This window comes from Zootermopsis nevadensis, unplaced genomic scaffold (genome assembly GCF_977971745.1).
Source record: "Zootermopsis nevadensis isolate Lab colony 2312 unplaced genomic scaffold, Znev_1.0 Znev_ptg000002l, whole genome shotgun sequence".
NCBI lineage: Eukaryota > Metazoa > Arthropoda > Insecta > Blattodea > Termopsidae > Zootermopsis > Zootermopsis nevadensis.
This window is the reverse complement of record NW_028259134.1, coordinates 3,443,427-3,469,166: the sequence shown is the minus strand read 5'-3', so window position 1 is coordinate 3,469,166 and position 25,740 is coordinate 3,443,427. Positions and strand designations below refer to the sequence as shown.

Below are 25,740 nucleotides of genomic sequence, written 5' to 3'. Positions count from 1 at the left end.
TAAAACTCATTTCCGGATAAAATCACACAAAGTTTCGCCATAATATTATCCTTTGTTTTGTATTATAATGTAAGTAATTTCTGCGGGAGTTTATGGATTTGCTTGCTGATGTCTCCGCCCCCCCCCCAAACTCCCCCAAACCCCATTTCTCCTTCGCAGGGCTGCGGTTCGCGGTATCTCCATATTACTCTTGTTTAACTCATATCACAAAGATGCTGCTCCGGTAACGTTATCAGCTGAGTTACAGCCAGCACCATCGCCAGATGGATCTCTATACACCTGCTGAGATCCTTGTTTCATTCTAGCATAACTTGCCTCAGCTAAAATTATAACAAGAATACAGAACTGTACAGCGTACCCCAACATGGAGAACACAATTTAAAAATAACAAATTTACCACTTTCATCCTTCACTGGTCTTAATGTAAAAATAAACTGTCGGCGCTCAGAAACAGTGCAACTCCACAGAACATATAAATATGTAATTGCTTATAAATAAATATCAAATAATACATAAAATGTCTTATATGTACTTAAATTTCAAGAATTTGTATTATGCTATGAACATATTGCTACAGCGTTAAACGTTTTCTAAAAAAATATTAAATTTCATTTGATTAAAATCGATTTAAGACGCCTGTAAGACAAAGCGCCAGGACGGAGCAACGTCACTTCCTATAAAGCGTAAATTAACATGATATTCAGTTAAAAAAAATTGAAGAGCGGACAAAAATTGGGAAATTTTCATTATCATCTTCATAACTTTCCGTCAGCCCGTTTTATGTTTAAAAATGTAAACATTAAAATATGCAATATCCGTTGTTTTGTATGCGAATAAAACTTTGTTTCTTACCTCTTAGGAAAGAACATAAATTAGTAGTGTCTGAGAACTCTTCTGAATTATTTCAGAGCTAACATCACTCCAGTGACCTTGAAGCTATTTTACGAATTATCAGAGCCCTTTCTTTATGACATCTCAGCAGTCTGTATTAAGAAACAAGACACACGACGTACATCATATATCATGAAAGACGTTTTCAGAAGACGTCTTGGAAATAACTATTAGATTAAATTGGTGCCCATGAAATATCAGCACCGAACAAATGTTAGATTTATAGTAATTATGGTGTAAATTGCATTGACGCGTCTGGAATTTATAGCACGAAATGAGAAAAGTATACATAATATTTTTGGATAACCTTAAAGGATTAGCGCCACGGTGGTCTAGCGGTTGGAACGCTGGCCTTGTAATCCTGGTGTCTCGGGTTCGATTCCCGGCGGTGCCAGAATTTATAACTTGTGTTGGGCAAGGCCGTGGTCTAGGCAACACGGAGTTTTCCTCCGGGGGCTTCCCCGGTTTCTCCGTGGCATCCCAACAATTACTCCATTCACACACAGAAGAAGGCAATGGCAAACCACTTCTGGATCATCTGCCAAGAACGTATATGAACAGGTCCCAGTCCGAGAAAAGGATGGAAGAATCCTGTTCATATGGACCTGTCGTCAGACAGAACACTAAATAATAATAATAATAATAACCTTAAAGGAATAAAACGACACTGGAGACCTTGAAGTGAGGATGATATTAAAATGGACTTTCGGAAAATATTGCATGACGATATGATTCATTCTTAGTATATCTTCAAACCACGTATTTGGATAGTTTTTATTGTCATAAAAAAATAAATAAAGCGATACATGATTAACACCAAGCCCCTTAAAACACGAATTTCTCTACGTCGCAGTCTAGAACAGTCGGAAATAGCCTATTGAAGCGAAGTTCTACCGATCATATAGCGTGTGTGAGAGACTTCATCATTGGATGTGATAATTTGTGAGTGTTATTTCTTATTTCTTCCCCACCCATTAAACTCGTACTACTAGGGCGTATTATTGTGTGGGCATTACAAGCTGTGTCCGTGTGTAACATGATCGGTAATTGTGGACCCCGCCCTGAACTCTGTTCAATGTCATGTACAACACCACCAGGAACATATGTCTTCCGCATGTCATAGTGAACAGGGCGCACCACAGTTAGCTGTTGAGGATGGTTGGCTGACACATCAGAATTAAAGAGGGATGGTTAGTGTTTTCGTATCGCATTTAACAGATTACTGTCCAAATCTCTTAGAGTCCTTTCCCAAAATTTAGCGTATTATAACATACATAGATTCCCTAAAGTAGTAAGTAAAAAAGTCAGGCCCTTACTCGTTAAGGTAACCAGAAAATTACTACATTTTAATCATTACGTGAAATTTTTTTATTTAAAATCTACAATTATAATCTTCAGAAACTGCAGGTAAGATGAATTGAATCTTGCGTTACTAAACAAGCTTTTTGAAAAAATGTAACGTAACGCAGTGTTATTTTAAATAAAACAAATGAAGTAGTCTGAAAGAGTCGTGGCCAGTTTTAAGATATTTCATCGCCTAACTAGAACACGCGTGATCAGCAAAGCATTCCTCTGAAAACTTCCACGAATTCATAAACTAACTTCTGATTCACGCAGTTACCGCCATGTTTTACTGCCATTGTGACGTCACTTTTACTGGTGATTACACCATCTGTAGGTATAGAACTGGGTTATAGATCGCTGTTCTTCTGTGAATGGACACGCCAGTCCATAATGAACACGTCACAGTACTTTTGCTACGTAAAAGACAAATATTCCATCAATTAACTATTGCAAAACAGTACACAAATTTGAGTTTATCTTTTATACGACTCTGTATTTCGCAAATTACCTGTATTTAACTACGGTTTCCAAGATATTATGGCACTGACTTTTGATGACTGTTGTGATTTTAGACTCAGAACGTGTATTATTCCTTGTCAAATTGAATCTGTTTAAGGAAAATCTCGTAGTCCGCCTTCTGCATATTATTAATGACAGGGGATGGCAAAGTTATATTCCAGGGTCGAAAGTTTCGCAGATTTAAAGTGTCCTTAATTAATACAGAAAACAAGAAAATTGTTATTAAAATTATTAAACGGTAGCCACACATTAAAATAGAAGGCACAGCTTTCTCAATTGCTCCAATACCCGATGAAATATAAACCACTTAGAGCATGGCTGAATGGTAACAAACGAAGGTCATTAGTTAGCCAACTGTAGACGAGAAAAGGCAAGCTTAAACTTACATTTTAATAAGCCTCGAGGCCTTTTTAACGGCGGTAAATAATGCTCGTTCACAAAATAGAACGAAAAAGTAAACGACAGCCTTAAGGTTAATTTTTAAGACCACAGTGAACAAAGGAAAATGAGACATATAAAACGACCTCTATTAGTTAATACGGGTCATTTTTATTCTACTCTTGCAACGGTGCATAATTTTAAGTGAAAAAATATGAGCAATTTTTAAAAAAATAATAAATACACAAACCTTTAAGAAACGTGTCACATTTCCCATCCCCTTCTCAAAAGCTAGCTTATTTTTCCTCATTAAGACTAAATGGGCTTTAGGACTCATTAAGTCTTTGGACAAAATTAGAGGGTGCAAGCAGGTGTGTTTCTATACACACAGCCAACGGGCAGATGGGGGGGGGTGACCTAAAATAAACTCATTACAGGGGGCAGAAGGAGGGACAGAGAAATAAGCCTCTACGTTACAGCTTTTTAAAAGTAGAAATTCAAGGGAAGTTAAAAAATTGTGTTGTTGGTGTATGTCAGAGTTACAGAACTTATTCTCCGGTAATTAGGTAGAGGCGGGACGGGGTTGGCCGGAGATCTTCATTCAACCTGATTGTACTATTTTTTAATATTGGAGGTGATTTAAACAGGAGGTATTTATTTTATACGAGTTTTGTTGTATTTTTAAACAGAGGCTGCGAGAGAGCTGCCCTCTTCCAGGGGGACGCTCATTTCGGCCAACCGACGTTCCAAATTTGGGTCTCAGTAAACTCCACACGCCCATCAATATAGTCATTTCCTTCTTTCCTTCTTTCTTTCTTTCTTTCTTTCCTTCTGCTTTCAAAATTTATGTTCTCTACACTTCTTCTTCGTTACACAGATGTTCACTTCGTAGTAGTATTCTGACTTCTGTAATCCGCGTTTTGGAGCAGTTTTAAAGTATTCAGCTACCAATAACATTATACATTTATCAAATCGTTTTCTTTCAAGGTAATGTCTTGTCCAATAACAAATACTTTATGAGAAAGTAATTTTATTGCACACAATAAGCCACGAATTAAATAATTATTGTTGATCCAAGAAAGGAAATAATTAGACAAAGGAATATATATGACTATATTTTGAGTTTATATCAAGGAACATACATAATTTGGTATCAATTGAAAATATTATCCTGAAAGACGAATGTATTTTCATAAAGTAGCACATTTATGGCAGTGGGTACGAATATAAATGTTCCACGAAGGACAGAAGAACGCATACACACAAAAATAAATATTTTAATAATAATAATGTGCATTATCATTACAGTCTTACACTCTAAATATCTCTTTCCTTGCTCAACACAGGACCAGTTATTTTGGTCTCCTTGTCCACGTTTTATACGTTGTGATCAGCAAATTAATTGTTTTATCTACATACGTTCTCACATTCGGTTTCTACGTCTATTCTACTCTTGAACTCTGTTTTATAATCTTCTCAAAGTTTTCTTCTACTTACATTATGTATTTATTTAATTCGGAAGCCGTATTTACCTTATCATTAATAGACGACGTTCCCAAATATGGGCCTGAAACGTCAGTAAACTTCTACCAGACTACACAGCGCAACAACCCAGAAGACAGAAATCTTCATACTCATCGCCCTGATGACGGAGGCAGTATGACCTCTGAAACGTTGGTTAACATCGACCAGACTACACAGCGCAACAACCCAGAAGACAGAAATCTTCATACTCTGATGACGGAGGCAGTATGACCTCCGAAACGTTGGTTAACATCGACCAGACTACACAGCGCAACAACCCAGAAGACAGAAATCTTCATACTCTGATGACGGAGGCAGTATGACCTCTGAAACGTTGGTAAACATCGACCAGACTACACAGCGCAACAACCCAGAAGACAGAAATCTTCATACTCTGATGACGGAGGCAGTATGACCTCCGAAACGTTCGTTAACATCGACCAGACTACACAGCGCAACAACCCAGAAGACAGAAATCTTCATACTCTGATGACGGAGGCAGTATGACCTCCGAAACGTTGGTTAACATCGACCAGACTACACAGCGCAACAACCCAGAAGACAGAAATCTTCATACTCTGATGACGGAGGCAGTATGACCTCTGAAACGTTGGTAAACATCGACCAGACTACACAGCGCAACAACCCAGAAGACAGAAATCTTCATACTCTGATGACGGAGGCAGTATGACCTCCGAAACGTTGGTTAACATCGACCAGACTACACAGCGCAACAACCCAGAAGACAGAAATCTTCATACTCTGATGACGGAGGCAGTATGACCTCTGAAACGTTGGTAAACATCGACCAGACTACACAGCGCAACAACCCAGAAGACAGAAATCTTCATACTCATCGCCCTGATGACGGAGGCAGTATGACCTCAGAAACGTTGGTTAACATCGACCAGACTACACAGCCCAACAACCCAGAAGACAGAAATCTTCATACTCACGGCCCTGATGACGGAGGCAGTATGACCTCTGAAACGTTGGTTAACATCGACCAGACTACACAGCCCAACAACCCAGAAGACAGAAATCTTCATACTCATCGCCCTGATGACGGAGGCAGTATGACCTCAGAAACGTTGGTTAACATCGACCAGACTACACAGCGCAACAACCCAGAAGACAGAAATCTTCATACTCACCGCCCTGATGACGGAGGCAGTATGACCTCCGAAACGTTGGTTAACATCGACCAGACTACACAGCGCAACAACCCAGAAGACAGAAATCTTCATACTCTGATGACGGAGGCAGTATGACCTCTGAAACGTTGGTAAACATCGACCAGACTACACAGCGCAACAACCCAGAAGACAGAAATCTTCATACTCATCGCCCTGATGACGGAGGCAGTATGACCTCAGAAACGTTGGTTAACATCGACCAGACTGCACAGCCCAACAACCCAGAAGACAGAAATCTTCATACTCACCGCCCTGATGACGGAGGCAGTATGACCTCTGAAACGTTGGTTAACATCGACCAGACTACACAGCCCAACAACCCAGAAGACAGAAATCTTCATACTCATCGCCCTGATGACGGAGGCAGTATGACCTCAGAAACGTTGGTTAACACCGACCAGACTACACAGCCCAACAACCCAGAAGACAGAAATCTTCATACTCACCGCCCTGATGACGGAGGCAGTATGACCTCTGAAACGTTGGTTAACATCGACCAGACTACACAGCCCAACAACCCAGAAGACAGAAATCTTCATACTCATCGCCCTGATGATGGAGGCAGTATGACCTCTGAAACGTTGGTAAACATCGACCAGACTACACAGCCCAACAACCCAGAAGACAGAAATCTTCATACTCATCGCCCTGATGATGGAGGCAGTATGACCTCTGAAACGTTGGTAAACATCGACCAGACTACACAGCGCAACAACCCAGAAGACAGAAATCTTCATACTCATCGCCCTGATGATGGAGGCAGTATGACCTCTGAAACGTTGGTAAACATCGACCAGACTACACAGCGCAACAACCCAGAAGACAGAAATCTTCATACTCATCGCCCTGATGATGGAGGCAGTATGACCTCTGAAACGTTGGTAAACATCGACCAGACTACACAGCGCAACAACCCAGAAGACAGAAATCTTCATACTCATCGCCCTGATGATGGAGGCAGTATGACCTCTGAAACGTTGGTAAACATCGACCAGACTACACAGCGCAACAACCCAGAAGACAGAAATCTTCATACTCATCGCCCTGATGACGGAGGCAGTATGACCTCTGAAACGTTGGTTAACATCGACCAGACTACACAGCCCAACAACCCAGAAGACAGAAATCTTCATATTTTAATCGCCGTGAAAACCTCAAATCTTACGATGTTCCCAAAAAATAATCTTTGTCGGATTCATATAAACTCTCTTCTGATTAGTAAAAAAAATAAATATTATGTATTCCCTCTTAAAACAACGTACGTATATACGATTTCATATCCGGGGTGTTCCGAAAATCGGTTAATAATCACGATGTTGTAACACACAGCCTTTGTTCAGAAGGAACAAATTGGCGAGGCATTTGAAACACGTGGGAGAGATGAATGTGCATACAAAATTCTGTCCGTAAAACACGGAGGAAAAATATCACTCAGAAGATCTACAAGTGTATGTGAACATTTTAATAGAGTAGATCTTAAATATAAATATGGTGGGAGGGTCTAGACTGGATTAAACTGGCTCACGATAGGGACGAGTGGTGCGGTCTTGAGAACACCGTAATGAATGTTCGAGTTCCGCGGAAGGCCAGAAATTTCTTCATTATCTAAGCGACAGTTCGCTTCTTAAGGAAGACTGCGCTTCCCCGGAGTCAGCTAACCCAACTTTTATTTTAACGCATTTATTTGTTAGTAGTGTGACAAGACTCCGTTCCTCACTCGAGAACGGAGTTTCGTATCGTCGAATGAATCTCTTGCCAATAAATCGTTAGTTCGCAATCTTAATGGCGCCACTAACCTATATTAAGGCAGGTGGGCGGAGCTTTAGCGCCTACAGCCGTCGCTTAACGCTCAGCGTCGAAGGAAAACCGAGAGATAAGTAGACTAAAAAAAGAGAGACTTTATTTAAAGGTTTAGTTGTGTTGCGGTATCATGATAATGAATAATTATGCCACTGGGGGTGTAAGAACGTTCGTGACTACTGTTTATGTGCTATAGTTCCTGAACGTATATTTATGTTAAGTACCTTTAAACTGGCGACATGTAAAACCTACATTAAATGTCATAGATTCGCTGACAGCAGGTTATAATTATAATTGTTATAGAGCCATGATTTTTAAGTAAAACATTTATCGCGCTATCAAACTTCAAACGACACATTTTTGGTCAACTGTTGACGTTAAATACTTGTAGAATGATGTAGTTTGTACTGCATACAAATCTTGCATGAAAGGTGTCTTGTTCTTAAATTAAAGAAGACGCTATGTTGTTTCGCATAAAACGTATGTTTTCTCAGAAATAAAGTTCTAGGACACACCACCACGACGAAATTCCTAGAAGAATAATTTCCTGATATTGTAATTATCTTTCAGTTTAAAAACTGTTAACATTCGTCTGCTTTCAAAAGCAATGCCTGAAGATATGGATATAAAGACCGTGTTTTTCCTGCAGTCTTTTACGGATATGAAAATGAAGAGAATATAAAATGTTACAAAGCACCATTAAATCAAAAGGAACGTGGAAAATATTAGAATCTAACTTCTACGAAGTGAATACTTTGTTGTGATACATACTGAGAAATTTATACATTACGTTACATACTGATAATTTGATTTATACAAGTCACCTAGTGGTAAGGTACCGCTTTGTAGAAACATGTTATTTTACCGACATGCCCCCTTGTGCCTGATATTGACAGATGGACTGAGAAAGATTCTACAATCAGAAGAAAGCGAATTTACCATCTTGAGAGCAGTTCCTCAATTCCTCTCGTTACTCGCGATGGCTTTCTTTAGGGGATGCATTGGTGCACGAAGAATGTGTGGCCATTACTGATGAAGATAAGTGCACCCGTTTCAGACTTTCAGAACGTGAAGATTGAAATTAGTTCGTACCATAATATTCTTTTAAAATATTTGTGAAAATTTAATCAGTATTTTCTTATATCAGACACTGAAAAAACTATTTCTTAGTAAGACTTAAATCTCTCACGGCGACAGCTGTCTTGTTTGATTCTAGTAAATCTCAGAGCAAAAACAAAAATAATTTATTTTAAATATTTCACCTGATACCAAAACGTACAAAAATTTGCAAAGACTGGCAAAACGTGATGTATTTAATAAAGGTACTTGTACTCTTAAGATACTTAAGGAGAATGTTATAGGCTGAGTATATCTCGGAACAATAAATAAATACAGATCTTTGGTGGAGGAAACGTTCTGGGAGCTAATACCTTCAAGATCAAGACGGAGAAGTATCTTAGGTACGTTGTGAAAATGAAACGTGTTGTCTGATTGAGAGATTTGGTAGGATGCTGTTGAGGCTTCGAGTTCTGCTATCATAGTACTTGTTAGGTTTGATACAACTCGTGAAGATAAAAATTTCCTCTCTTTAGGTGTAATGAATGTTAATTCTACTACGATTAATAATACTACATTAATCGATACTTTAGCATTTGGCAAAATGAAGAGAGAAACTTAGTTTTAGTGACGCGTGGTATATGGGTCTTCTGGGTTGTAGCGAGGTGTAGTCTGGTAGAAGTTTACCAACGTTTCAGAGGTTCTTGCTGCCTCCATCATCAGGACGATGAGGCATTCATTATATTCATTTCTCCCCCAGCGGTTTTAGTAATAAAGCCTTAATTTCCTTTATCTTGATTATATTATTAATATTATTATATTATCTTGTTTGGATCCTTTGTAAACGTTATATTTGCTTTGTTATTATTGTATATCAGGACTTCCTTTTTATGCTTCATTGATAAGATCAACATTTTATTCTCTCTTATCATCGCCGTAATCTTAACTGCCTCCTGCTTTCCTGAAACCGGAAGTCAATGAAAAAGAGTCACTTTAAGATCAATGCCTTGAACTGAATGCTTCAGGTCTGGAAGTGCCTCTAATTTTCTGATCTTTATGTACCAAACAATATTACGGTGCACTGTATTAAGGAATTACATATTATGAAACTTTATTACGTGAAAGGAAAACATTGAAGTATTGGAATTTCATGACTTGTTACAATAATCTCTCGGTACCCAAATTCTTTCTTAACTCAGTGTTGGTGAACGTAATACCGAGGGCCTCTGTAACAGTAACAGCGCCGCCGATTTCCGGTGGTGTTCAGATTTACAACTTGTGTAACTTGTGTTGAGCAAGGCCGTGGTCCAGGCATCACAGAGTTTTCCTCCGGGGTTTCTCCGGTTTCTCTGTGGCATCCCGACAATTACTTCACTTTCATCATCATCTCGCAAAAGGGGGTCACAGCAGGAGCGTTAAATGTCGCGATCCCGATCGAACCCAGGTACTGATGGGTCGTGAATCCTGCTAACCACCAATGCACACCATGCTTAATGGTGTGTACTGGACACACACAAAAAAAAAAAGGCGTGTAACAATCAAGACGTCACGTAATGAGAGCATGGGGGGTCCTTCATATTGAATTATTACATGCACAAAATCAATCCATTAAAATAAATAACCATGCTTCAAGTAACAAGGTTAAATTGTGACGCATTATAGCAATGTGTACTATAGTAACGCAGGAGACTGAATCAATTACAGCACGAAAAATTTTGCCCTCATATTTTATACAAAAACCAATCATAAAAGGTATAAGCAAAGACCAATTCGATGGTCTCTGTGATTTATACGGTGTAACATAGGAGACAATCCTGAACATTGTCTAGAGGATTCCATAAGAACATAAGGGCACAGGAGAAAATTTAGTATTAACAGCAGGTGAAGATGACAGGACTCATATTTTTCGTGTGCTCTGACAATTCTTCTTTAAATATTGCGACAAAGTATACATAACAGTCACTGGTTTTATCTATCCAGAGAGAGAGACAGAGAGAGAGAGAGTAAATACATGCGTATCCAATACAATCCGTTTACTTATGGCGTCTACCAAGTTTCGGCAGAGAGGAAACTGTCGCACAAACAAGGTGGTAAAAGTAAAGTAAAGTTTGTCCCACTATACGCCATGTAGACGTTTGGGGTGAGTGGAGGTATAGCTCCTCTCTTCCTTGACCTCGGCACTAGATGGGGGTGAGTGGTCAGCATCACGCCCCGGCCGGCTTTACCCCCGGGAAAGGACCCCGGTACCCATTGTAGAGGAGGCTGGGTGGGCCCCAGAGCCGGTCTGGACGCAGAGGCTAGAGGAAAAATCCTCTGCCCCCGTTGGGGATCGAACCCCGGTCGTCCAGCCCGTAGCTAGTCACTATACTGACTGAGCTATCCCGGCTCATACAAACAAGGTGGTAATTTGAAATAAAGACGACAGGAAATATTTAAACCGTTTTATGTCTCAAAGTGGATAAAATAGAACCGTTCTTGTTAAACTAATCAGTTTCGACCATAATTATGAAAAATTATAAAAAAATACAAAAAAATTACGACGAGTATTTTAAATAAACAAACAAACAAAGTTACAAGAATTTAAAATGACCTCTGACATTTTCACATCATCACCAAAGGCCCGTTATTAACTAGTTGATTTCAGATTACACCTTCACACGCTGATTAATTAAAATATAACACGAAAACTAATTAAATTCAAGAAGTACGAGGGTCGCTCATTAAATAATGCCCCACATTTTTTTTCTCAGCCAATAATGAAGATAGAAAAGTGTACTTTTACATGCTTGAGATTTGATGTTTCTCGCGTTCGTGTACGGAGTTTCAAATGATTCCAACCGATGGCGGAGCTGTAGTGAACTGTTAAAATGGCGTCTGTGAACGACTCTCGTTACAAGCAACGAGCTGTAATTGAATTCCTTGTTGCTGAAAAAGAAACGGTCGTGAACATTCATAAACGTTTGTGTGCTGTGTATGGAAGCTGTGCAGTCGACAGGAGCACTGTTGGTCGCTGGGCTAAGAGAGTTAAAGCTTCAGGAAGTGAAGAAACCGAGCTCCATGATCTGCCGCGCTCTGGGCGTCCTGCCACAGCCATCACTCCAGACATGTTGAACCGCGCGGATGCCATTATTCGTGAGGATCGGCGCATCACAACTCGACAATTGGCCCAACAGCTTTCAGTCAGCAATGGAAGTGTGATTGCAATTATCCGGGCTCTCGCATATTCAAAGGTGTGCGCAAGATGGGTTCCACGAAGTCTCACAGCAGACCACAGGATTCAAAGGAAAACGATTTCTTCTGAATTGTTGGAGCGTTTTGATGCTGAGGGAGAGGTCTTTCTGTCCCGGATCATTACAGGTGACGAAACCTGGATACACCACTTTGAGCCGGAGACAAAAAGGCAGTCAATGGAGTGGCATCATCCTCAATCACCGAGAAAGAAGAAATTCAAGACAACTCCCTCCGCCGGGAAAGTCATGATGACTGTCTTTTGGGACAGTGATGGGGTCATTCTTGTGGATGTGTGCGACCATCAATTCAGACGCGTACATCAGGATCCTGAAAACCCTCAAGAAGCGTTTCTGACGAGTTCATCCTCACAAGCATCCAGCAGAAATTTTGCTCCTGCACGACAATGCACCCGGGAAGAAATCACCAAATTGGGTTGGACGGAGCTGCCCCATCCACCCTCCGACTTCCATCTCTTTGGGCCACTCAAAGATGCTATCCGCGGAACAAGGTTTGAAGATGACGAGAGCGTAATTCAAGCAGTGAGGACATGGCTACGTGCACAGGACAAGAGCTGGTACCGGCAAGGCATGCATGCACTTGTTCCACGCTGGCGTAAAACTGTACAAGTTGATGGGGACTATGTGGAAAAATAGTATGTGTAAAGGAAACATTGATTTATATTGTCACTAAATTTCAGCCATCTTGAATAAATATATTCTGAGGAAAAAAATGTGGGGCATTACTTAATGAGCGACCCTCGTAGAAATACCATTGTCAAAAAATGTACTAACGTATAAACAGTTAAAATAAGAATGCAGTTATATAAAAAGAATTAATTAACTTAACTGTTCTATGATCAAATTTTGATGGAATGATAAATTTCATAATTCTGACGATCTAAACCAAGTACGAAGATTGCTGTCTTCGGGGTTGTAGCACCGTCTGGAAAAAATTTACCAAACTTCTGAGGTCCAGGCTACCTCTATCATCAGGTCGATGAGCCTGAGACGTTGGTGAACATCTACAAGTCTACACGGCGCTACAACCCAGAAGACAGTCATCTTCGGTCTTACCGCCGTGAGAACCTAGAATCCTACTGAACCAATTGTAATTTCACTACCGAACAGGCTGGAGTTTAGAAGAGGAGGGGTTTTCTAGCTGTTGCAGATTACTGTAAGAACAGGCCACAGAAAGTAACAAGTATACAGAGCAAGGAGGCTCCGGCAAACGTATCTAGTTAATAATTAACATGCCGATCTGACACAACGCATCAATTCTTTTGAGTTCTCCGCATTTCTCGTCCCCTGTTATGGGGTAAAATGGAAATGAAAAAGCTCTCACGTAAGCAAACAAGTGTTCTGAAGGCCCGTATAGTCGCGCACATTCTCCAGTGTTAGATACAGTCCCACGCAAAACACTCTCTTTTTTAAAAATTGTAATACGATCACAAGATATCCAAATGTTAAGAACACTGTATAACATGGACTTGCATGATTTGTATTGCTATCCAAATTTTATTACAGTAATCAAATCAAGGATAATGGACTGGGCAACGATTGTAGCACGAAGGAGTAGTCCATTTATTTGAATGCGTAATTAACTAACATCTTGAGAAGATAAAAACACGTATGTAAGATTTGAGGTTTTCACAGCGGTGAGTATGAAGATGTCTGTCTTCTGGGTTGTTACGTTGTGTAGTCTGGTCGATGTTAACCAACGTTTCAGAGATCATACTGCCTCCGTCATCAGGGCGATGAGTATGAAGATTTCTGTCTTCTGGGTTGTTGCGCTGTGTAGTCTGGTCGATGTTAACCAACGTTTCAGAGATCATACTGCCTCCGTCATCAGGGCGATGAGTATGAAGATTTCTGTCTTCTGGGTTGTTGCGCCGTGTAGTCTGGTCGATGTTTACCAACGTTTCAGAGGTCATACTGCCTCCGTCATCAGGGTGATTAAAAATATGAAGATTTCTGTCTTCTGGGTTGTTGCGCTGTGTAGTCTGGTCGATGTTAACCAACGTTTCAGAGGTCATACTGCCTCCGTCATCAGGGCGGTGAAGATTTCTGTCTTCTGGGTTGTTGTGCTGTGTAGTCTGGTCGATGTTAACCAACGTTTCAGAGGTCATACTGCCTCCGTCATCAGGGTGATTAAAAATATGAAGATTTATGTCTTCTGGGTTGTTGCGCTGTGTAGTCTGGTCGATGTTAACCAACGTTTCGGAGGTCATACTGCCTCCATTATCAGGGCGATGAGTATGAAGATTTCTGTCTTCTGGGTTGTTGCGCTGTGTAGTCTGGTCGATGTTAGCCAACGTTTCAGAGGTCATACTGCATCCGTCATCAGAGTATGAAGATTTCTGTCTGCTGGGTTGTTGCGCTGTGTAGTCTGGTCGATGTTAACCAACGTTTCAGAGGTCATACTGCCTCCGTCATCAGGGCGATGATTCATTACCGAGTTCACAAAATTCGAAACAGAAAAAACGTGGGAGTGATAATGTAAAAAAGTCTCAAATTCCATACATATGGAAAATGGTACATAAAATAAAACAAATAAAAAACTTCCTCCGGGCCGGATTTGAACCAGCGACCTATGGAAAACCACAAACTTGAAACCAACTACAGTCCACTGCTCTGCCAACTGAACTACCAGAGGATCTTACGCCATACGACAAGCCAAATGTAAGTAAATTAATAATTTTTAAATGCATTAATATGATTATAATTATCATTATTTCTTTGTTATTACAATTATTTCTTACTGGAGACATAAATTGCTAATGGCTGAAAAATATTTAACATGACGATGGCCACAGCACTTTGCAAAACCTGAAAATAATTTCTGTAGGTGATCTCGTCGTCGTAAAGCGTTGTTTGTTTGATGACGTCATTTTTTGACGACGACGGGGAATCAGAAATTTTTATAGTAGGAGATAGAAAAATAGATAGATTTCAAACAGAGGTCATTGCAGCAGTAATGTGAACCAAGGTCATAGTTGCAACAATATGATCCGTTCAAATTCGAAACAGACCCATAAGCTGTCCTCTTACGACAAAGCATAAAGAACACCTAATTTTGATATCATTGGGCACGATGGAATTAACGGTACAGATTTTAATTACTTTAATTCTATTGTGCCAGCATAAGACATGAAACTGTACTAAGAAACTGCTTTACCGATTCTGTAGACAAACACAATGCGACTAGTCACACAATGAAGAATTATGTTCTTGAACGCATAAATCGATTAAGTCACTTTAATTCCATTTAAACCAGTGTTACTATACAGAATTCCTTACAATTTATTCCTTTCCGTCTAATCAGAGTATTTCAATTTGAACGCGGTGGTAAATCCACGCTAAATTCTAAGGGATTTATATCGCAGAACCTAAGGATTTCATCTTGCAAATGAGTGTACGTTATTTTCGGGAAAAAATATCAATGAGGTTCTGATCAAACAGAGTCGAGAGGTAGACGGGGCGTGTGTATGCCAGACTTCATATAGGTTAAGCTATAGGAGTCATTTCAAAAGGCATTCAAAGAGGGAGTCGGTAATGAAACATTAAATATTCAATGAAGTACAGCTTTTCTATCTCTTGTATCCTCATCTCCCATCCTTTAAATTCCCTCTGCCTTAGCCTAGTTTGGCCTTTAGATCTCATCCTCTCGCTTCCACTGTTGAATTTCTATTATAAGGTAGTGTATAGTAGCAAATCTATAAGCCGGTATATTTCACAATAAAACGTCTGAATTCCTACAACACATCCCACAGCTTACATCAGTAAAACGTTGAAGTAAAAGGAATGTAATTGAGACGATTCCCAACTAAACATGTCTCCCGCAAATTTAACTTCCATATATGAAGTCGAATTTTAACATAATAATTATTACGGGATTGATTATAACAGACCAAAACTGTAAGTTAGTTAAATTTTTTCTTGGTAAGTTAATTTCCAAATGCAATTTCGAATATTATTTACAAAATTCAACTAAATTAAAACCATATAAATAACACACAGTTGAAGATGAATTCATGCCTTTACGAAATTTTAATACCACTGAGGAACACGGTTTTATATAATACCGTGAATATGTGGCCTGTATGATCTCCGAAACTTTCATAATACAGTCCAAATATAGTCTGCGCCCTCACTCAAAAGATTTTTCGCCTTCGTTGCATTTATTGTAAGCATTTAAGAAGAAACAGAGGAGATACAGAAATTTTGTGTTTTCACGGCTGGTAAAAGCTTTGATTTCGGTCTTTAGGATGCGAAACCGTGTAGTCTTGTAAGTATACGCCGAAGCCACGCCCCAGAAGAGAATAAAACATATATTAGAATGACTATATCTGTCCCAAAAGGTAGGTGCGAGATGCGACCGCTCGAAATCTATGATCGCGGGTTCAAAACCAGTTAAAGACGAATATAAATTACGTTGTCTTTTGAAAGCAAGAATTCTTTCGTCAATTTTTCTTCTTCCACGGTATATCCTACACTTTCATTTCATTTTTACTCTAAGTTTTTATACTGCGCCTACCTTTAGGGCATTTTTTTTTCCAATTTGTTCTTTTAATAAATAAAATGAAAGAAAAAGGAGGATATAATGAAGGAAAAATACGTCTCCCCACCCTAGGCACCCATCCCACTAACAGAAATATTTCTAAACTGAATGTCTAACTTGGTGACGAAAGCTATGCTTTCTCGTGCCAATATTACGTGCTACCCCTCCTTATATTTCACCTTCCCTCTCCGACAGTCATCAATAATCGATATACAATATCATGTACTAGAAGCTGATGTGGAACGAATTATTTATTAGGTCTCTTTCGGAAGAGATATGAACACAAGGGGGAAACATTCTCGGACTTCCATCTTAAGAAGATGCTACGCTTAATTTTATTTACAAATGCGCAGAAACTACTGCGCATACAAGCCTAATCTCCCGTTAATAAATCGACAAACTCAAGGCACTTCGAATTAAACTGAAATTAAAATAGTTTAAATTGGATATTATCTCCTCATTTTGAGCCCACATTTCTTACATTGAAATATTATCCCACATAAAATTTTATATGCTGGACTATTTTCAAATATCAGATGGTCGAAAACGTGTGTCAACATTTGAAAGGGTTATACGTGCGGAATAAATAACTTGCTTAAATAACGGCTTGTAAATAAAAGTCCAAGTTTACAAATCGTTTATAACAGACTCCAGCGTAAGTCGAACTTGTCAGTCGGTAAACATTCAGCGGATATTCACTTCCTATGCTTATTCGGCTCAGCGCAAAAAAAGTATTTGGAGCAAATGTAAAAATGTCTGAGGCCATTGTTCGTGCTTTGTATTCTGCACAGTGGCATTCTTATTGAATCAGACAAATGCATTTATCTATCCCCATAAGAGACGCACGAGACAGGAAAAAATATGTAACGGGAGAGAAAATAAAATTGTATCTTTACAAACAGCAATATTTGTGCTCTACATGAAATGTTACTAGAATAATCAAAGGATTGCCCAGGAAATAAACATGTAGCACGAACATGATAAATGCTAATCCCTAAAAATATCCATTTAGGATAACCAGAGTTAGGTGTTGAAGATCGGTGTCTTCTGGGTTGGTGCGCCGTGTAATCTGGTAGAAGTTTACTGACGTTTGAGCAAGGAACTCTGAAACGTCGGTAAACTTCTTCCAGACTACACGGCGCAACAACCCAGAAGACAGCCATCTTCTGACACATCGAAAGAAAACCTCAAATCCCACATAGAGTTAGGTGATTTTGGTGGTCATAATATGGTCCGGTGGAGGACTTCCGTTTATGAATGGGATAATAACCTTCGTGTTCGAAATGAAGCACTTCTTCACGTTCAGTGGTTGAAATATTCGGCGTCTGCAAAAATATTCAAGCTTAAATCTGGAATCTATTATTTTGTAAAGAAATTACATTTTATTTTAAACTTTATGACCATCAATTTTTAGAGCTATAATTTTACGTATTTCCAAAATCTCCTGATTATAATTTTCGCTAAACTTTTATCTCGGCAAAGTAGAAACGTTTAATAATTCAACTGTGTTCAATCGACAAGACCAAAAATTAGGTGTCTAGAGTAGAGGGTGCTTTGGCTACTTCATGAAGAGCCCCAAAGTACGTGTTATCGTACGAATGATTTTCCTTCATCTTTCTGATATACGAACAGTGCTTCATGTTGAACCTCGCCATGGCGTCGAGGCGACAGATTACAGATTTCACGCTTTGCGGTCTCAGAATTACCATAACACAAAAGAAACTAAAACTTTTGCAGTTATTTTAGATTTTAACAAGAAAAACGGGGTGGTAATACAATGTTCTTTCCATGTTCGCATGACGCCTGTCTTTTGTCTATAGATAGCCTACATGCACTGCGTTGTAAATCGAGCTTATATCCGATAGATGTCACAGGAATATCAGAAATCTTGACAACGATTTCCATGATATATATTTAAAATGTAAATTTGTTTTGTAATTTTTAAATCACTTTATCCAAATTGTTTTTAAATGTAACTTCTTTTTAATGGATCTTAGCACCTTTTGGTCTCTTTTATACTTTCGTTCAGAAACATTACAATAATTTCTACACGGAAAAGTTGGTTGCTCAGAAAACTGAGACCTGCAAAAGAGAGGAGGCATACGACACGTGTTCAGACTTAGGTAACTGTCGTGTTCCTGTGACTGATTAAGTAGCACGAGACTTATGCTACATGACAGCATAAGTGGCCTGATTTCTATCTAGCGTTTCATATTATGAAGTCAGTAACACTGGAATAAAAATATTACAACGTTTAAATCTAGAATAACCAGACATACGTGCATGCAAAACATCCAAGACGTGAGAAACTTGTCTTAAATATTTATTTAGTCTTTTTCGACTACAGCCAGATTCAAACTTTGGTCTCATTTACTGTGCTGAAACGGCCATTTTAAATTCTTATTAAGACGAGATGCAAGTTAACTAGTTCAAAGATTCATCTTCTACAATAAATACAAGACAAGACAAACTTCAGTGTCAGTGTTTCGAAGGCCTGAGACCGACCAGCCACTGCGACTAGCATCTAAAGACAATGACCAAATGTAGAAGGATTTGTTTAACAATTTACGATCTTCAGGGCATAGTTAAAATATTTTGGAACGACAACGACAAAATTTTATTTCACAAAGAGATATAAATGAAATTAAATTTCTTATATACGAACTCAAACATTAAAATAGATCACCTGAAATTGTATTTATTCTCTTGTGTGGGTCTAAAACTTTGTCAAATAAAACGATCAGAGGCTGAGGGAGTCCAAGAACTGGTGCTGAGGACAACGGCCTGTCTGGGTGCAAGAGACAGGACGTGACATGAAACTGCAGAACACCGCAACATGAAGAAGTATGGAAAATATTATTCGGAAGCATGTAGCACGACAGCTAAGATAATTACACAAAATTTTACTTGTAAAACCTTGGGAAATATAGGCGTAGGTCGGATGATAATATTAAGATTTATCTTAAGATAGTAACATGTGTGGAGGTAGACGGATTAATGTACTTCAGGACCAAGTTTCGACATCGTCTGGATCCACAACACGAGCTGAGAATTTTTAGATTGTTTGAGGGACTACACATCGTACAATCTGTTATTAATCTGTGTAATAATACGCACTCATTTTATGGACAAGACTGCATAATGAGAAGCATTACAACCTCTGCCCTTCACCTACTGTCACTCGGCTGATTAGTTGACGGGGGATGTGTTACAGAATGTGTCGTACGAATGGGGGAGATGAGAATTGTACACATTGATATCAGAAAACCTGACGGGAAGAGACCGCTTTCGAGGGATAGACGTAGATGGCATGACAATATTAAAACTGATGCTGCAAAAGGGATTTTGTGATTCCTACAAGGAACTTTCCGGCTCCACGAAGTAAAGGTATATCATGGCCATCAGGTAAATTTATCTTTTTCAAAATATACAGAACGCCATGGAAGTAGTAAAGAAGATTTCTATCTTCTGGGTTGTTGGTTGAATATTCATCGCCCTGATGACGGAGGCAGTATGACCTCTGAAACGTTGGTAAACATCGACCAGACTACACAGCGCAACAACCCAGAAGACAGAAATCTTCATACTCTGATGACGGAGGCAGTATGACCTCTGAAACGTTGGTAAACATCGACCAGACTACACAGCGCAACAACCCAGAAGACAGAAATCTTCATACTCTGATGACGGAGGCAGTATGACCTCTGAAACGTTGGTAAATATCGACCAGACTACACAGCGCAACAACCCAGAAGACAGAAATCTTCATACTCATCGCCCTGATGACGGAGGCAGTATGGCCTCTGAAACATTGGTAAACATCTACCAGACTACACAGCGCAACAACCCAGAAGACAGAAATATTCATACTCATCGCCCTGATGACGGAGGCAGTATGACCTCTGAAACGTCGGTAAACAACGACCAGACTACACAGCGCAACAACCCAGAAGACAGAATTCTTCATACTCATCGCCCTGATGACGGAGGCAGTATGACCTCTGAAACGTTGGTAAATATCGACCAGACTACACAGCGCAACAACCCAGAAGACAGAAATCTTCATACTCATCGCCCTGATGACGGAGGCAGTATGACCTCTGAAACATTGGTAAACATCTACCAGACTACACAGCGCAACAACCCAGAAGACAGAAATATTCATACTCATCGCCCTGATGACGGAGGCAGTATGACCTCTGAAACGTCGGTAAACAACGACCAGACTACACAGCGCAACAACCCAGAAGACAGAAATCTTCATACTCTGATGACGGAGGCAGTATGACCTCTGAAACGTTGGTAAATATCGACCAGACTACACAGCGCAACAACCCAGAAGACAGAAATCTTCATACTCATCGCCCTGATGACGGAGGCAGTATGACCTCTGAAACGTTAGTAAACATCTACCAGACTACACAGCGCAACAACCCAGAAGACAGAAATCTTCATACTCATCGCCCTGATGACGGAGGCAGTATGACCTCTGAAACGTTGGTTAACATCGACCAGACTACACAGCGCAACAACCCAGAAGACAGAAATCTTCATATACATCGCCCTGATGACGGAGGCAGTATGACCTCTGAAACGTTGGTAAACATCGACCAGACTACACAGCGCAACAACCCAGAAAACAGAAATCTTCATACTCATCGCCATGAGAACCTCAAATCTTACAAGTAGTAAAAACTTTTTAAACTATTCTCTTTACTATGAAATGTCTCTCACAACAAACAGACAATACTAGCAAGGCCAACATATTATATTTCAGTATCCTCGGGTTCCGAATTCCCTTCAAACGCGCACATTTACTGTGGAACATTGCAGAATTATGAACGCCGACGACATGTTTGGTTGGAACTGAGAATCGACTGAGACGAAGAACGGAGTATGGGATGTGGGGGGAAAGGAAATGATATATTATTGATGTAGGTAGCTAACCGACTCCTTTGTTGGAAAGGAATAGAATGGAGTAAATAGATGGGGTGTTATTAAATATTATGCCTCTCCGTAGGCAAACAGGAGGTGATATTTGATATCGGCGGTGGAGGGGAAGACAGAGGCATATTTGGGAAGGGGACAAAAGAGAGACGTCTTTCCTGACGTCTGTAATTTTTTATATTGACTGAAGTTGGCTCTGAGTTTCAGGAGGGATAGTCTACATTAACCGAAACCAAAGCCTGAAAGAAAGAATTCCGAAGTATTTCAAATGTTATTAAATTAAAAATAGGCACATCACAGACACCAGCTATCTACAGTCTGTACCATGTTATCAGTTAAAGTTAAGATATAAGATTTGCTAACCTACAATAGAATAAATTCGATTAATAGTAGACCTATATTTCAAATTTGAGAAGAAAATTTTTCGGGAACTGTATAAATAATACCAATTGCAATTATTTCTAGAATACATGCATGGCATAAATTCTGTCCATGTACTTGTGACAGGCCTGTGAACACATACGACACCTCAGACTTTGCAGTGACAGGTAGCTACTTTACCCACGACGTTATTGTATGAATATCCATAAGTAGAGTGGGCGGAATGGTTCCTTACTTGGCTGTGCGTGTCCTCATTATTACCAACAGCAACCCAGATTTCTGAGAAAATAACATCATGAATGTCCGAGACTTAAAAACCTATTTATTTAAATCAACAAAGCTCCAAATTTGGCTTGACGTTATCATAAATGGGGTCCTACGCAGAAAATAAATGCTGGCAAACTATAAACGTATAATATTTATCTCATCATTCTTCTAACCTATACTTAAATTATCTTCGTACACTCAAACAATAACTGAAAAACAGGAGCTGGTTATTAAGACAACTTAACATGAAAAGTTGTTGTTTATTCCATCTAATAACATTACACAGAAGATGGCAGCCTTCTGGTATACTGCACCGTGTAGTTTCGTAAACGTTGACAGACGTTTCAGAGGTTCTTACTGCCTTTATCATCAGAGTGTACTGACTTGAAATTGCACAGTTCCATTTTAAAAATACGTGTTAAGATAAATGTTTCTTTAATGTGTATGAATAGGCCGGGTGTGTTGAGGTTAAGAAGCTTTCGTTATTAAATCAAATTTAAATTGAAGTATTATTCTGGTTTATCTTCGTGACGACAGACTGATTCCTACTTAAGAAGTGGATTTCTGAATAAGATTTAGAAATCTCTATGAAGAGCGGAATGCCCAATTCGGACTATAATGCACGGAATATGGAGAAAAAAAAATTATTTAACCAACTAATAAAACACGCGATCACTGTATTTCATGATTGGTTTTCGAGTAATCTGAGTGTGCCGATGCGTCGCTTTCGTGGCTTGAAGGAGAGAACCAGAAACGTCCGTGCTCGTCTCTTTTGGTAGCTGATAGACGGTTGGCGTGTTTGGATCGCTTAGGCTTCAGTGAATGTGCGAGAGAAGGTTTGCCCATCTGATGAAGATCGATTGTGGGACGTTGATGAGGAAGGAGGTACCAATTCGAACTATACCCACAATAGCTGATGGGCCTTTTGCTCGAAGGACAAACGGTTAAACGCTTTGGTAATAAGGGGGTGGCAAGGAAGAATCACATATTTCCTCAACGTGATTTTTTTTTTTCGAATTTCTACTGTACGGGGTATAATAGAAATGTTACTTAATTGAAAGTCTGTAAATGAATGATCTAACTAAGGCAAAACAGAGAACCGAAATCTCCGCTGTGTTCCGCTGCTGGGATTTTGAAGGAATCTGTCGTCTTTTTGCTATACTTCAGTCGGTACTGGAACGGGAGTACCCCAGAACGTGGATCACGCGGCTGATCTAACCCGACCTAAATTGTAGTATCTGATATTCGTCAATAAAAATCTATCGAAAATGGAAATCAATAGTCACAAATAAATCCAGCCGACTTAAAACAGAAAATCTAAGACGATACTAATCCTAAGACTACAAGCAGACGACGTAGCCAAATTAGTTAAGGCGGAATGAAATACGAATTTTACTGGGTATTAATGAAACTAGTCTGAGGTCTGAGGTTGTTACGGTGAAGATGTAAATTGGCCTCTTTTAAGACGTAATGCCGAGTAGTGTTATACGTGAATACCAGTGAACGTTTCGTTTACATATTAAGGGTGTTATAATGTATCTCCATATGAGCCTATTATCTTCTTAATTTTCATACGAAATATTGGTAACCATCTACAACACAAAATGTTATCTTAACATTGAACATCACTACAGTAAACATAAATAAAAATTTATCCGGCGAGATGGATGGCAATAACGTTAAAATAATAAAGAATTTTATTAACGACGAAATTCTGGACAACTATCTTATTTTAAATACTTAATACTTCTTATCACAGGCCACAGAAGACATTTGAAAATAAAATTATAGTATCACACCGCAATTAATATAGACTCTGCCAAGCATAAGCTATCAGACAAAAATTAGAATACAGAATTTCAAAGCATGTGGCATATTAAAAATACGATGTTTAAGCCTAGATTTTTAAGAAAAGGAGCCCCGAAAGACTTAAATCAGTAGGAGTGAGTCTTCAAATGTCTTTACGGAATATCATACCTTGTTCGGTAATAGCCACAAACTTTTTTCCTTATGGAAACAGCGACGCAACTTACTAGCCGCAGATTGCAGACGGTCTGATCGGAGTTAGAATACAAGTCAATGAGTTCTGAAACAAGTCTCTATTACCTTATTGGGCAAGTCATCATACCTTCCATAGAAATCTGGATAAAGACGGAACAGAACGAGTAGCTTCTTGCTTCAGGCCTTCTATCACAGTGTTCTGGCCTCGTTATCGTCGCTGTGGTGGTCAGCAATCTCGTCAGACGAACCATCAGGCGAATTTTTGTCACGCTCTGCCGAAACGTCTAGTATTTAACCTTTCAAGAATTAATCTTACGAGTTCGGCAATTTGAAATGTTCCATTTCTTCTGGCAAAATAATGTTTAATAGAGTTCCCGCCAGAAAGAAACTGCCTTTGGATTTTAACTATCCTGTCTTTCCAACATTTTTTGTTTGGACGAAGCTCTTACGACGCGAAGACACAATGTTCTCTTTATCTGTCATAATGGACTCACGCCATTTCTACGTACAAATCAAGCCGAGTTTTGAAAACTGAATCTCTCAGAATGTTCGTACCGGGAACACTTTTATTACCAATCAAATATGCTTCCATGAAATTTGTTTATAACAAAATTAAACACGTTGAAAATAATTCACGATTTACAGCTTCTATGCATTTGTCCTCTGCTTTACAAACCTGGACGAGGCATTCTTTAGTGATGCGGGCCTCGCATTACAATACCACAAAAGACTGTAAACTACTTCTAGATAATATTATCTGTGTACTAGATTAACTGCAAGACAACCGACTATACACTGAATAAGGCTGTTTAGTTCAGCGAGAAGTTTAATTTGAGTCTAAGAAAGGAATGCAATTATTATTACTCTTAAAATAAATATAATAAATGATCGTTTTATAACTTAATTTTTCTGCCAGCATTCAGAAAAAATAAAGTAAATAAATTAAAGACCAGTGTAAGGAAACAGACGGATAATTTTCACACATAGATCAGAAATGAAACAACTAGATACAAAATGTGTTCCAAACGTCATCTAAGAACTTGGTGGGTAACAAAAGAAACGGGTGAAGCATATATACAGAATGAAGACTAACAGAATAGCAACAAAGGTGGAATACAAACCACTGAGACGCAGAAACCTTGGACACTGGAAAAGAAGACTAAAACATTAAACGCGTGGGATTAGGTACAGGCGCTCAAGAATAACTCTGTTCAATTCGTGGTGACGAATATGCCCTGAGTAATACTTCGTAACATTCTTTCATTTTGTGGTTAGGAATTGTTAGATCTCCAGTTCAACCCCGAAGCTGGAAGAACATCCCCTGTCAGCGGTGTGCTATATATTAGCTGTTACTCTCCATATCTAGGGGTCTTCGCTCTCTTAATCAACTTACGCATTATGGTCGATGGACAACGTGAAGTTTTGCTGAAAAACTGTCTAAATACGACCATTGAAATGTTCCTGTCTGAGTAGCTCTGTCGCTCACGTGTGGTAGAAGTTTGCTTTCTCCTGCTTTAGGTACGGGGCATAAATTAAGCTTTCTCACAGAAGTCGCTACATTAAAATTAGAAATCTTCAACCAATTAAGAGGGTCGATATATATATATTCTTTTTAAAATATAATAACTTATCTGCTCCCACGTAGTTT

At 39.2% G+C, this 25,740-nt stretch overlaps 1 protein-coding gene and 1 non-coding gene across 2 annotated transcripts in view; both read right to left on the bottom strand.

The window, feature by feature from the left end:
* mbo (Nuclear pore complex protein Nup88) overlaps positions 1-25,740 on the bottom strand; it is a 622,627-nt gene that overhangs the window by 274,672 nt on the left and 322,215 nt on the right. The gene's annotated exons all lie outside the window — the stretch shown is intronic.
* Positions 14,499-14,591, bottom strand: TRNAY-GUA (transfer RNA tyrosine (anticodon GUA)). The gene is made up of 2 exons: positions 14,555-14,591; positions 14,499-14,534 (listed from the first exon to the last, which is right to left on the bottom strand). It is a non-coding gene; the product is annotated as a tRNA-Tyr (tRNA).